At 41.6% G+C, this 14943-nt stretch overlaps 1 protein-coding gene across 9 annotated transcripts in view; it reads right to left on the reverse strand.

The window, feature by feature from the left end:
- The window catches only part of ST3GAL6 (ST3 beta-galactoside alpha-2,3-sialyltransferase 6), a 502129-nt gene that overhangs the window by 391800 nt on the left and 95386 nt on the right, over positions 1 to 14943 (reverse strand). For all 9 annotated transcript variants that reach the window (XM_069204903.1, XM_069204900.1, XM_069204906.1 and 6 more), the window contains exon 2: positions 370 to 453. The gene's annotated coding sequence lies outside the window, so the exon portion shown is untranslated. The remainder of the gene's footprint in view (positions 1 to 369; positions 454 to 14943) is intronic.

Here is a 14943-nt window from a genome sequence, read left to right on the forward strand (position 1 = left end):
GCACTCTTTCCATGGCCCAAAGCTCTTGATACACATCTTACGCTTACCCTTTCTCTTGCTTTTGAAAAGGATGCACTACTAGTAAATTATCTACATTCAGGAAGTCAAAGAGTAAAAAGTAACAGGACTACACTTTTCAACAGGCTGTATGTTTGGCAGTGCCCACGTCATGATTATTGACAAACAATTATTAAACTATAAGATCTAGACGAATTACAAAATAATTACTATCTTAAGAGTCTGAACTTTAATGAGAATGTTTGTTGTCAGTACTATTAAGAAAAATAGAACCAGAAACGAAAACCAGCATAACGTCACATTCACCAACAAAAAACAAAAAATGTAAATCACAAACTGGTATATTTTTACCTCGGTTTCCATCAATCAGCATGCAGATGGCCTTCAAGCTGCCTGCGCGAGTGTATGATGTAATGGGGAAGGGCTGGCTGAATCCTGCAACAAAGCACAAACGAACACCTGAGTCACAAGGCCACTTGTATCAACACGCAACAAAACAAGCATTTGCAATGTACTAGGGTCTAACATTTGCCCGAGTTACAGCTATTACCAGTTGTAAACTCCCAACCAGATTTTTCTTGCCACACTGAAAGAAAAAACAGTTCACTCGTAATGAAAACTATTGGCAAAAGTGCAATTAACTATGTACCAGGGACGATATTACGCAAAGCGCTCAACTTCTGCCAAGCGAGATCGCGACACATACAGTACAACGTGGCTTACATGAACAACCTGAAACTCTGGTAAGAATTTGACAGTTCGGGAAACAGTACATGCCCTCCTGATGCAATCCAATCAAGATGAAAAAGTGGTTATCACTATTGTAGTATGAACATTGAGGCAAGAATAATAGAGTCCTCCACAGAATCATCCTGTAGGTTATCTCAACACCATAGAAGGAGCGAACTGCACTATCTGCAAGGTGCAGAGAAGTCCCTAGAACTTAATCGGACTACTTTGTGAGCAGATGAACAAGCACAACGCAGAAGTGGCACTGCCCCATGCTGTTGTGGGAGGAAGAAACATTTGAGTGGCAACACAACAATCAATGAAGAAGGGTAGTTGAAAGTTCCTACAGGTAAGTATATTATATATAGTTTTAATAAAACCAAAAAGGTCGAGGCTAACATCAGACCAAAAGATACCTTACCAACACTCAGGACATTGTTGCCACTCAACCCAAAAATCCTTTGAGGAAACTCCTCATTATCACCTACCACAAATTGATATCACTAGGTCAATACTCTTTTCCCCAGCTGAAATAGGTTTCAATGCGCCCACAAACCATTCAAAACTGAAGTTTGAATGTGCAAGAAGATATCAGGACGAAGAAGGGGTAAGCACTCCAGTGACAAAAGTACAGTACTGAAGCAGTGAGAAGAACAAGGCCCTTAGAGATGGCATGAATGAAGAAGGTCCTAATGGACATCAGACAGTAGCCAAGAGAACTCCATTTTTACTGTCAGCCAAGCCTGTAAACAGTTCTAATGCTGCCATCTTCCTTAAACCACCAGAACCATCTATACTGCCAAAAAGCAGAATATTGATGACAGGTGGACTGCTTGGATAGAGACATTTGATGATGTCAATGATGCGTTAGGAGAACTGATAACAAGAAGATTATCAAATACCAAAATAATCTTGCTGAAGAAGGTATAAAAGAAGTCATAAAGAAAACTCTGCGAACTCATGAAGTAATGTACTGCCAAACTAAAGAAGCCTTGCATCTCGCATTCAATGCTGAATGTAGATTATGAAAGGTACATTTTTAATCGAGAACAACAGAGTTGGTGAAACCAAAGCCGAATTTTTTTGAGAGACTGGACATGTTCATCAAACACAGTAGGTTCAATGAATTTAACGATAAAGAAGCAATACATGTCAGTGTTATTGATGGATGCCTGCCAGATTCATTCAGACGACGAATGCTGGAAGAAAGCCTTCGTTTGGAGCGAGTTCTCATGGCTGCCAGAGCTGAAGTGCGGCACGATCAACAAGCTTCTGACATGGAGGCCGGGGGTGCTCAAAGTGAGTCAGCCAAGAACATGAAAGGCAAGCAGACACAAAGGTGAAGGACACAAGGTGATGTCTCCACAGAAAAAGAAGTTGTGTTTCAGGTGTGGATTGTTGTTTCAACACAAAGGTAAATGTCCCATCACTGGGCAGAATGCAAAGGCTGTAAGAAGGAGGACTATTTTTGTAACTGTTTGCAAGGCGAAGGAAAAACTAAGTATGTCACAACGAGAAGATGCAATGGACGCTCAAACGTTCCAGAAGCGACGTCAAACATATGCTCATGATGTAGCAAAAATGTTATAGCTACCCTTGATGTCACAGTGAATATCTCTTTGTGACAATTTATGCATTTTATTAACTGAAGTACTAGTAGACTGACTGCAAAGCCATGCACTGAAAACCTATATTAATGAGCATTCACTGAAGAGTAGAGAACTAAAGTATGGTGGTAAAGCCTTTAAACGCTAGGTTTAATCAATTAATTCAGTTCTATGTAATTCTTTATGGTGCTAATTAATGGTCTGCACTGAAACAACTATAGACTTCTGAAAAGCATTCCTTTCAAGATACATGCAAATGTTGAAGATTGCAGTTCTGCACTATAGCTAAAGCAATGTATTAACAGAGTTATTTAATTTTAAATCTAATGTAACGTGAACATTGACAGAGCTTATTAATGATGAATTTTTAATTCTGAATAGTTTATGTGCCTGGTTTTATAAATTATTGTGCCATTTTAATTCACTTTACCTAGCCTAAGTGGGGGCCGCAAGGCTGTGTTTTCAGACTGTGTAGAAATATATTTAGTCCTTCTTGCTAACATGTTATTCTTTTGGAATTCATTCCCATGAAATGCTAGCCTGGTAATAGATGCCATATTGTTTTACAAATCGTGAGCCTGAAAAACTAACCTTGAGCCTAGTATATTCAGGAACTGTCTACATTTGTTTCAACCCGTACGGACGACCTGAGATGGATGCCTTTTCCACATAGGTGGTGGGAATCTTCACTGATATTGCAGTTCCATGTTGCAAGAGACTTTTGAGTGGACAATTACACCTTCCGAGTCATGTGGAGTGATGGATAAGCGAATAATCTTGTACTATGGAATTTAATATAGAGCGTTCCCCAGCTGGCCTTCAGTCAGTCTTCTGCACTCTTTCCCTTCTCGCTAGTTCACCTAGCTCTCTGAGAGGTACAGACCTCTCTGTCCATAAATGTCTTTTTACAATGCTTTGCTGAGACTTAGAATTTTTCCCTGACCTAAGAAGACTCTTAACCAAGCATCTGACATGGTGACGTCTTCCCTTTTTACCTATTTTTGCCAACTTTGGTTAGTCACCTTTTGCCCCAGAAGTCATTTTTCCAAATTGTTCATGTCCTTTTTCTTTTTACTTTTTGTCTATATGTTTTAGCCCACCACATTAACTAGGAGCTGCTAATTTGTCAGGTTTTTTCCTTGCCCGAGCTAGATAAGATTAGATGGCATTTAAATTGCCTTAATGATTAAAAGAACTGACCAGCTCTTGTTTTCTGTGCATCAGTTTATCCTTCGGTCATTTTGTATTGCTTTTGTTGAATGTTCAGTTCTTCTGATGTCGGTTAGTTTGAATCTTTTCCATCACCTTGGTCAACCTCTGGTGAGTCGGTTTCTTTATAACTTTGTCTTGAGAACTGGCTACGTGACTGAGTCTGAGTTTGTAATAAAACCCTTAACTTTATTTCAGACTGGAGTTTACTTGTGTGGTCAAATGCATCATACTGTCACATTAAATTGTGTTGTCTGAAAGGTTCTGATTGCAACTATTTCTCCACCCCTTCATGCTGGGTGAAAAGATTTATTGACCTCGTTGTGAAGCATAACCCTAAGTAATGTATGCTTTATCACTCACAAGGCCAAGCAACAACACCAACTGAGACAAATCAACACCAAACCAATTAGATCGTCCTCTAAATCATCATCAAAAGGTTCTTCAGTATAAATATCAAATGAAAGTGAAGAGGATTGTGCAATGTTGATGTTTACCTCAATGTGGGATTGGCCACATACGAAGAAAAATACCAGTCAATGAAAACTCGACATGAAAAAAAAACAAAGTCGTTCAAACATTGTCCGAAAATTACACTGAAAGTAAATGCCTCTTCGATATCTTTCATTATAGACAGTGGTGCATCATACATTATCTGCAAGATATAAAATCCAATAAAACGGACAGAATTTCCGGCTATCACTAAAGACAATTTGTTAAAGCTGATGACCAAGGTCAAATCTGACTCACCAAATTATATCTGCCCTCCTCCCCCTCAAATCCAAAAAACTGTATTCTCAGAGTTTCCCGATCTAGCGATCTCTCTGCACAATCAATCCTTAAGTCAGGGCATGGTTACCCATACTTTTTAACCATTGTTGAAAAAAGCTGGGGATGATCGGTCAGTCCTAAAGAACTATTGCCCCACCTCCTTACTACTCATTTGGCCAAGATATTGGAAGCCCATAATGCTTACCATCTCTGTTCCTTTTAAGAAAACTCCTTCTTCCTGGACTCCCATCAGACAGGTTGCCGTCCTGCCTATTCCAAAGAATCAAGTTATACTACAGGGAGTGCAGAATTATTAGGCAAATGAGTATTTTGACCACATCATCCTCTTTATGCATGTTGTCTTACTCCAAGCTGTATAGGCTCGAAAGCCTACTACCAATTAAGCATATTAGGTGATGTGCATCTCTGTAATAAGAAGGGGTGTGGTCTAATGACATCAACACCCTATATCAGGTGTGCATAATTATTAGGCAACTTCCTTTCCTTTGGCAAAATGGGTCAAAAGAAGGACTTGACAGGCTCAGAAAAGTCAAAAATAGTGAGATATCTTGCAGAGGGATGCAGCACTCTTAAAATTGCAAAGCTTCTGAAGCGTGATCATCGAACAATCAAGCGTTTCATTCAAAATAGTCAACAGGGTCGCAAGAAGCGTGTGGAAAAACCAAGGCGCAAAATAACTGCCCATGAACTGAGAAAAGTCAAGCGTGCAGCTGCCACAATGCCACTTGCCACCAGTTTGGCCATATTTCAGAGCTGCAACATCACTGGAGTGCCCAAAAGCACAAGGTGTGCAATACTCAGAGACATGGCCAAGGTAAGAAAGGCTGAAAGACGACCACCACTGAACAAGACACACAAGCTGAAACGTCAAGACTGGGCCAAGAAATATCTCAAGACTGATTTTTCGAAGGTTTTATGGACTGATGAAATGAGAGTGAGTCTTGATAGGCCAGATGGATGGGCCCGTGGCTGGATTGGTAAAGGGCAGAGAGCTCCAGTCCGACTCAGACGCCAGCAAGGTGGAGGTGGAGTACTGGTTTGGGCTGGTATCATCAAAGATGAGCTTGTGGGGCCTTTTCGGGTTGAGGATGGAGTCAAGCTCAACTCACAGTCCTACTGCCAGTTCCTGGAAGACACCTTCTTCAAGCAGTTGTACAGGAAGAAGTCTGCATCCTTCAAGAAAAACATGATTTTCATGCAGGACAATGCTCCATCACACGCGTCCAAGTACTCCACAGCATGGCTGGCAAGAAAGGGTATAAAAGAAGGAAATCTAATGACATGGCCTCCTTGTTCACCTGATCTGAACCCCATTGAGAACCTGTGGTCCATCATCAAATGTGAGATTTACAAGGAGGGAAAACAGTACACCTCTCTGAACAGTGTCTGGGAGGCTGTGGTTGCTGCTGCACGCAATGTTGATGGTGAACAGATCAAAACACTGACAGAATCCATGGATGGCAGGCTTTTGAGTGTCCTTGCAAAGAAAGGTGGCTATATTGGTCACTGATTTGTTTTTGTTTTGTTTTTGAATGTCAGAAATGTATATTTGTGAATGTTGAGATGTTATATTGGTTTCACTGGTAATAATAAATAATTGAAATGGGTATATATATTTTTTTGTTAAGTTGCCTAATAATTATGCACAGTAATAGTCACCTGCACACACAGATATCCCCCTAACATAGCTAAAACTAAAAACAAACTAAAAACTACTTCCAAAAATATTCAGCTTTGATATTAATGAGTGTTTTGGGTTCATTGAGAACATGGTTGTTGTTCAATAATAAAATTATTCCTCAAAAATAGATCTTGCCTAATAATTCTGCACTCCCTGTATATGTAGTGGATGACATGAGTGAAGAAGCAAACAAAGGACGGGCCCAGGCACTAGTCCTGTTGGACTTATTGAAGGCCTTAGAAACAGTGGATAACAATATTCTAATTTACTGTGTCAATGCCCCTGGATTGCAGGGGGCTGCTTCAGACTGGTTGATGTCCTTTTTCTCGGACTGATAACAATTGGTCTGTCTCTACCCTTTTTGCTCCTCCAAAGTCAGAAATGAGTGTGGAGTACTGCAAGGATTTTCCTGGTCTCCCTTCCTATTCAATCTATATATGCGCTTGTTGGTCCACACCTTACAGAAGCATAAAGTGAAGGTATATAATCACACTGAAGATTCGCAGCGACTCTAAGTGGATGATTCTCTGGAATCTATTGAATTTTTTCAGAGCACTATGCTCTTCATCCGTGACTGGATGAACTGTCATCAGCTGAAACTGAACTCAGATAAAACAGATTGTGATGATTAAAAATCAATTATGCAAGTGGAATCCTTCCGCTTGGCCTTTGGAGATAATTGCCCCTCCCACTCCAAAAAAGTGGAGTCAAAAGCCTTGGGATTATGGTTGACTAAGACCTCTCACGAAAACCTCTGACTGGCGCAGTGACCTCGGTCTGTTTCCTTCCTCTTCAAAAAGTGAAAAAAAAAAAATAGGATTTTTTTTTTTTTAGGATATTATCCAGATTATAATTGAGCTTGTTGTGTCACAAACTGATCACACAAATTTCCTCTACCTGGGCCTTCCTAAGGGTCTGAGTCAGGGACTAGAGCTTGATTAAAACGAAGCAGCTAAATTGGTTTGGTGCCAGCCCAGATTCTGTCATATCAGACCCCTAGTGGTAAAATTACACTGGTTTACAGTTGCCCAGAGAACCCTCTTTAAAACTGGGGGTATTAGATTTAAATCTCACTATGGCCACAGCCCTTCCTTCCCGAGTTCTAGAATCCAGAACTCTAACCCCCCCCAGGCGCAATCGGAGGTCTGCATTCCAAAATGTATTAGAGATCCGGAAGTTCAAGAGGAAAATACTGGGGAGGATCCATGTTCTCTGTACTTGCCCCATGATTTTGGACGGCATCTTTGCGAAAGGGTGTTCCTGCGATCTTGAAATATGACAATGGCCATCTTTTTAACAGTCGAGAATTCAGAGAATTTCTCTGTCATCTTAATGTGAAGCATCAGAAAAATCACACTTATTTGGCCACAAGCTACCCTTGTTGAACGTTTTATGAGTACATTAAAGAAAGCTGTTCAGCATGCCATACTGGAAAAGCTTGACCTTAAAACTGTTTTGAAATCTATTCTACGAGCTTACAGTTTAACTCCTCACTCAGCCACAACTGAAAGCCCTGCAACTTTGAAGCTCAGGAGAGCAATGACGACCAAGTTACCTCAATGGACCAACACAAGATCAGGTACTGAGAAAGAACATGCTCATAAAAAGAAAATGAAGCACTATGCAGACAAGCGACAACATATTAAAGACATTGTTTTCATGAGAGGAGATCAAGTGATTGTCCATCAGCCGAGAAATCTTAAGTCTGATTCTCCATTTGATGCTGAGCCATTCCACGTCGTAACAAGCAAAGGACATAAGGTGACTACCCAACGTCCTGGAAAATCCATTACACTTTTTCCTCATCATTCTAACATGTGGCTCACCTCTTGATAGACACTGATGTCAAAGTAGGGACTGGTTCAAAAAGGACAATATAAGAACCCCAGACTAATGTTGCTCATGCATCACCAACTCAGATCATGGACACTCCTATTGCAGGTTCCCAGTTTCTAAAAACATGATAGGGACTAGTAATTAGAGGATCACAAAAGCTCATGTAACAGCTATGATTGTGGGTAAATTTGTAAAAAGAAAATGATCGGTTTTTTTCCATTTTTCTTTTTTAACAGAGGAGGAGATGTAGTGTTGTGAGTTATGAAGTGTTATAACGTAGTGAACTGAACTCAGATTTAGAATGTTGAATTTGCGGTCACATGCAGTCAAATAAAGATGCGTACTATACAGCTCTGTGTGTGGCGTGGGTGTTGGAAGCTGACCTCGGGAAGGGGGGAGCAAGGAATGGGGGGGGGGGGGGGGGGGAGTCTGTGTTTAGCAATAAATTACAGTGTAAAAGCACCTGCTGCAGAGTTCTTTGTGGTCCAGCTTTAAGACAGCAATTAAAATGTCAAGATAACTCCTGTGATTATTGTTTCTGCTAGAGAGGGACATAAGAGTTTTGTCTAGTGGCAATTTTGACTAACCATAAAGTAGCGCAGAGGGTTAATATGCCTGTCACAAAGAACAGATCAGTATTTTATGTGGCTAGCTGAGTGGGTTAGTAAAGCCAGCCTTTACCAGTGTTTTAAAAAGAAATTAAATGTATGTGAGTGAGGGGCTATGGAGAGATGAGGGGCACTTTTGCCAGGTGGCTGTGAGGGAATCCGAGGAGGACGTCAATGGGGAAGGGGTGCCAAAAAAAGACTGTCACACCGGGCGCCATCAGCACTAACGCCAGCCCTGTTCCTGGATATCATCTGCTGAGGTGTATTTTTCTTAAAGCTCCCAAAGTTTCCACTCCGCCCACCTGTTTATAATTTTACATGTACTGCAGACTGAATGGGCAGCGTGGAAGGGAGAAAACTGTTAACACACAAAAAAGCAGGGCACACCTCTTCTGTGTTTCTATCAGCAGATGGCACGGCCCTGGTCCCTTTTTTCCTTCAGAGTCGTAGTTGATAGTCATTTGTGCTTAAATGGTTCTGTGAGAGAAGAGGTCTGAAAACTGTGTGTGCATTGGTTTGTTTGGGTTCAAATATCCTTACTTTCAGCGAGAAAGACTGTTAACGACTGCCCCTGTTCAATATGCGAGTACGGAGTACAAGGTCAGTTTAGCAGGCCAGCCTCGGATGCAATGAAAAGCATAAACAGAGTGTAATTGTAAAAAAGCACAGTACATCTTGGGCTGTGAGCAACATGAAAAATGTATCTAAAAAAACGGTAATATGTTTTTTTTTATTAAACAGGTGCATCCCTGGTTATGTTCAGTCAAACCTCTCCTTCTAAGTGCATCAATTTGCAAAAACCACTGACTAACAAAAGTTACAGTTATCCACAAAAACCATTGGTACCACACGGACAACAGAAAAAAAAAAAAAAGGTAAAACGGCAACTGAGAATGAGATCGTAAAAAAGTGCTGTGGTGCGTCAAGCACTTGTTGAGTCATATCGCTACTCTTTTTTCATGTGGTGGGTGACAACACACACAACAGGAAGGTAAGCGATGGGCGGGAAGAAGCCACATAGGCCACAGGAGGGTGGGGTTATAGCTCAGGAAAGACATTCAAATTGCCTAAAGACACGCAAAGCATGTTTAAAGCACACGAGTAGGACGCTCCCCTGGCAGTTCATGTACCTTGATTTCCTGTCTTTCTTTGCTTATTGGCCCCATACAAAGCTTGTGAGCTTCTGAGTCTGTTCTGTCAGGTTAATAGTGTAAGGAGCAAAAAAAATTGCGTAGGAACAAAAGTTACACTGACTAGACGTTCTAATGGGCTCTTTAGCAGTGCATTGCTGGACCAAAAAGAGCACAATAACGTGTGTTTCTGAAGATGGACAACGTCTCAGTGGTATGTTACATCAATCATGTAGGCAGGACTTGATCAAAAGCCCTTTCGGAACTGATCAAGGACCTCTGGCATCTCCGCCTGAACATCTCTGTGATAGTGGAGCATTTTCCCAGAAAGGCCAACAAACTGGCAGACTGGAATTCCAGATATCTCCAAGACATGAGCCTACGGGAACTGAACGTGACAATTGGTGAGGCAATAGAGAAACAATGGGGCCCATTCACAGAGGACCTATTTGCACCAAGAACGGATTATCCAATTGGAGAGGTTCTTTAGTTGGAGACCAGATCCTCAAGCTGTATTGACAGTCACCTTTCTCCAGGACTGGAGTCAAGAAAACAGATATACCTTTCCCTCCTCCTTCATGATCACAAGACTATTAGCTCAGGTGAGAAGATAGAAGGCAGAGTTTGAAGTAGTAACGCCGATTTGTAGGCAGCAACTGTGGTATCCAGCTTTGATGGAACTTTCTTGGAATCCGCCATTAATTCTTCCCCTAGTTCAAGCTCTCCTCCAGGATCCTCAGGGGAACCCGCATCACCTAGTGTTGAACAGACAACTGTTTCTCCTGTCCTAACATGGAGGATTACAAGGAACAATGGAAAGTCCCATTTCTTTATCAAAACACTTGTCGTCTCTTACTAAAGGTTATAACAGATCTAACAAATAAGAGCTAAAGGTCCACCTGAACAAGATGGTTGTGTTGGCATTTCCAGAAGGACATGGATCCTGTCTGGTTCGAAGCTGTGCAGATCCTGAATTTTGTCATCTTTGGCATCTGAGGGTCTGGCTTTTAGACCAGTAAATACCTTCTGTTCAGCTATATTGGGAGGTCATCGTCCGATCGATGGGTTTTTGGTCTTGAAACACCTCTTAGAACAGAAACTGATGAGACATACACTTGTCCCTTCCTACTGAGCCAAGGTACTCGCCCTTTGGGACTTGAACCAAATTCGTAACCTCTTCTTTTCATGGAGCAACAATAAAAACTTTTCTGGAAAGTACTTTCTGGTAAGCTAGGCATGTTGTGCCTCACATCCTGCAGGAGCGTATTCAATATTGGAGCACGCAATGCTACAGGTAGAGTTACGTTTCACATATCTAGATGAATCCAATACAATTGGAGGATGATTTATTACCAAGCATTTGATGATCCCCCAAAATTATCTGTGGTGAGATGCATTAAAGCCTATGAAGACATGACCACTGAACTTCTCCCCCCGGCGAATGACAACTACTCATTTCTATCCGGAAGCCATTTCACGCAGTCTCATCCCCTTCTATAGCAAGATGAGTCAGATGGGTCACGCAAGAGGCAGGAATTGACACTTCCAATCTTGGAGCGATTCAGCTGGGGACCCTCTGCCCTTGAAAGCTTTTCGCCTTAGGGGTCTGGTTGAAGCACATCTGTAATGGTGAGGATTGGTTGTCGGACTTAGCATTTCAATGATTCTACTTTAAACTGGTGGTAGATCTGGCAACGTTAGTGGCAAATAGGCTTTCAACACGCATAATTCTTGCCTCCGGTCCAGAAATGGAATGAATAATACCCTAGCTTTTGTAACCAAAACTTTCAATTCTAAGAACTCAGAGGCGAGGATTACCCTCCCAATAATTACCTGATCAAGGTCCACCTGGATCTGGGCGGTAGGAAGTACAACTGAACACAGACATATTGGCAGTAGGTAGAAAATACTTTGAACATTATGATGAACAGTTATGAGGCAAGTGCTGTATGGTATTATTGGGATTACATAAAGGAATTGTTGCAAATGTCTGAACTTGTAAAATTGTCATCTAACGGTTATTGTACATCAGTAAGCGGTAGTTTTCACCTACGTAGTTCTGTATCCTCATAGGAAATGAAGTATCCACCCAGGAATAACATGCAGGACCGAGATGATCTTTGTCTCATGAAGAAAGACAGCCTAGCAATCAAGAAAGGACTTATTGAACCATCAGTGGGTCTATTGGCTAATATATATTTTTCTTCCCTTTCCCTGTGTTTGACGGGAAAGGTAGTTTAGTACTGAATGTTGAACAAGGCTGCTGTGAAATAAAAAGTGAAGAATTAATGTATAATCCTTGTCTCAGTCATTAACAGAATTGCAAGTTTCCCTTAAGAAAGCCAGGAAATTTGTCATTCACCCCTACCAATACGGCCAACACAATTACTTCTTGTGTAGGTATTTAAAGGCTTGGTTGTCCCATAAAGTAAACACAACTATTTCAATTTTACTATGCTTTATAACTTTCAAAGATTTAATGTTTGTTTTTGTTTCCCTTTTGTAGGTGTTAGCAGATAGCCCTGCTTTATCGACATTCCTCTGCAACCGGTCAAGAGTTTGTTTACTCATGCACCAAGTGTTCGGTATGCCTCTCTCCTGCTTGACAGCAGAGAGCAGGATGTGGGGCCAGAAATGCAGTCACTGCAGGCACCATTATTTACTTTTAGAAAGTGATGTTGATTGTTGGGGATTTCAGTCCTGGGGAATTGAGTCCTCGGGACTCAGTACCCAGTTTTTGATTTTAGACACCTGTGCCTGTCATGGTGATGGGAGTCTTGTGTTTTCACTGGATTCCGTTGCAATCAATGCGGGAAGTGCAGCGTTTGGAGGGTCACCCCAGTCCATTTTTTTCTATTTCTGCTTGAGCGGGGCAAAAAAAAAAAAAGAAGGTATACTGAAGAGGTTTCATCTGGGAATGATGCCAATGACAAACCATCTACTGCTAATAGGAATGCTGACCAGCAGTAAACATCAATGTTGCAGGTAATGATAAAGTTGTGAAGGCAGTCTCTAAGGCAAGAGAAGGCCTCTTCCTCCAAAGCAAAAGCCTTCCCCTCAAGATGCAGACACTGATGACTTGGAGGAAGAAGCATACCACAGCGGCAAATAGAAGTACAAGTCTCGGATTTTACTGACCTGATCAAGAGTATAGGGACAACCTTTTCTTACCCGAACCTGCAGCCAAGGGCGACGAAGATTTGTTTTTCCACAATACACACACAAAGATCCAGATTCTCTACCAGATCACAAGGCCGTTTAAACATGCTATACAGACAGTGGGAAGAGTTGGAGAAGACGTAATTCCCCAGATTCCTATAGACAAAGTACATTCTGGATGGTTTTCAGGGCCACTTTCCTTCATCAGTGAAAGCTGAGTCCCTGGCCGCCAGTCTGTCATTAGGGTGTATAATAATTTCAGAAGACACCTCACCATCTGATGAAGCAGATAATAGAGTGGATTCAGTAATTAGGAGAGAGTGTTATGAATCCCAACTTCACTCAGAAAGCAGGAACCTACACCACCTATACAGTGCAGCCCTTACGCCATATCTTTCAGATTTAGTGAAAGAGCTCCAGCAATGTGACAACTGTACCTCAAGACTTTCCATGCTGGAGCAAGATGTCCAGTTTCTCTCAGATGTTTTCTTTGATGATTTGGGTGTAGCTGTCGCAGTCTCTGGATCTGCAATCTCTGCCAGAAGACATCTTTGTTTAGGAAATTGGAGGGGTTAATTCACACAAATCTTTGACTCTCTTTCCATTTAACAGCAGTAAACATTTTGGTCTATAGGTAGAAGAACTAGTAAAGGAATCAGCAGAGTATAGAAAGCAGGTAACTCCCATCTGACCTCCATCAAGGGGCAGAGGTTTTGGCTTTCATCTGGCATTTGAAGGCCACTCTAGACTAGGGGTATTTGCCAGAAAAGCCACCAAGCGGACCACTTCCAGCTACAGCCCAAAGACACCCCTGCCATCACTACCTCTCAAAAGCCATGACTATTATGCAAAAGGGGGTAGAATACTCTTGCATTTCACTGACGTTTCAATGCCCTCCGTAATAGATTCTCTTGTTTTTGAGACTGTCTCACCGGAATACAGGAGAGACTTTCTTTCCACTCCAGATGACTTTTTCTACCCAACTCGTACTCCTTGCTGCCCTTGTCACTATCAGATTAGCATAGGCAAAAGGAGGCTACAGATCAATGCCAGAGGAAAAGAGAGGCCAAGGTTGCTATCCTCATGATTCTGGTCAAGAAGCCTTCAGGGGGCTGACTAATCAAACCATCATTCCCTTAATCCGTACAGGAATATTCCTGACCTCTTCCTATTTACTGGACACGTAACTGCACATTCTGATTCATCTGGACTCAAAGATTTGAGGGTTTTCACTGAAGCCGAACATTTTCAGTTCTGCGTTGTTCCTTCAGACTCTCTTTAACTCTGAGAATATTCACAAAGACCTCAGTGTCTTTTTTTCCCATGCTTGGATGATTTGATAATTTGTGCCTCTTCTTTTTCCAACGGCATGAAAGCAGTCACTCAGTTATGCAGAACCCTGGAGGAACATTAATTTCTTCTAAATAGAAAAAAAGGCTCACCTTCAAACAGCTCAGTCCACCCAGTTCATAGAGGCTATATTTAGGACAGATCTGAGAGCTGTTCATCTTCCTCATCTAAGACTGCAGAAGGTGATTATCTTTTTTTGCTCCCTCCTTCAGCTGCAGTCTCTTGATTCAAGACTACGGTTGAATGTTCAGGAGCTGTGATGAATGCTTTTCCTCTCTACTTTTATCTTTCTCTTCTTTACCCTACAAGGCAATAGAAGAGTTTTTAACTCCCAGTGGGTTTTGAGGAATCTTTTGGCTGTTAATTGTGATGAGAACTCTGTTTGGAGTTTCTTAGAGATGGTTTTCTAATTGGTCTTACAGTTTCAGTTATTTGCAGCAAATGGGAGCCATAAGAGCTACTTGTCTGATTTTGAGGCTTCTGATGCCGTTGCAAAACGCCTCAAGAGAACGCCAGCTCACGCCTCGATTCTAGCCAGGGATCCCCTCTAGTTTTTAATTTGTCGAAGAAAAACAAACTCATCTCAAGTCTCGAGTCAGTTCTTCTGAATTTTCTCACCTGTAAAGGTTTTTCTTAGTGGCTATCACCTCTGACCAGAGGTGGAAGAAACTGGTACATTATAAACCCATGACTCCTTTATACGATTTGATTCTTTGAGGATAAAGTGGTTCAAAACCAGACTGCTCAGATCTCCCGAAAAGTGCATCCTCTTTTCATGCATCTCGGAATTTAGTGCTTCCAGTGATTTTTCCTCCCTTCCTCAG

Source organism: Pleurodeles waltl, chromosome 8, assembly GCF_031143425.1.
Source record: "Pleurodeles waltl isolate 20211129_DDA chromosome 8, aPleWal1.hap1.20221129, whole genome shotgun sequence".
Lineage (NCBI taxonomy): Eukaryota > Metazoa > Chordata > Amphibia > Caudata > Salamandridae > Pleurodeles > Pleurodeles waltl.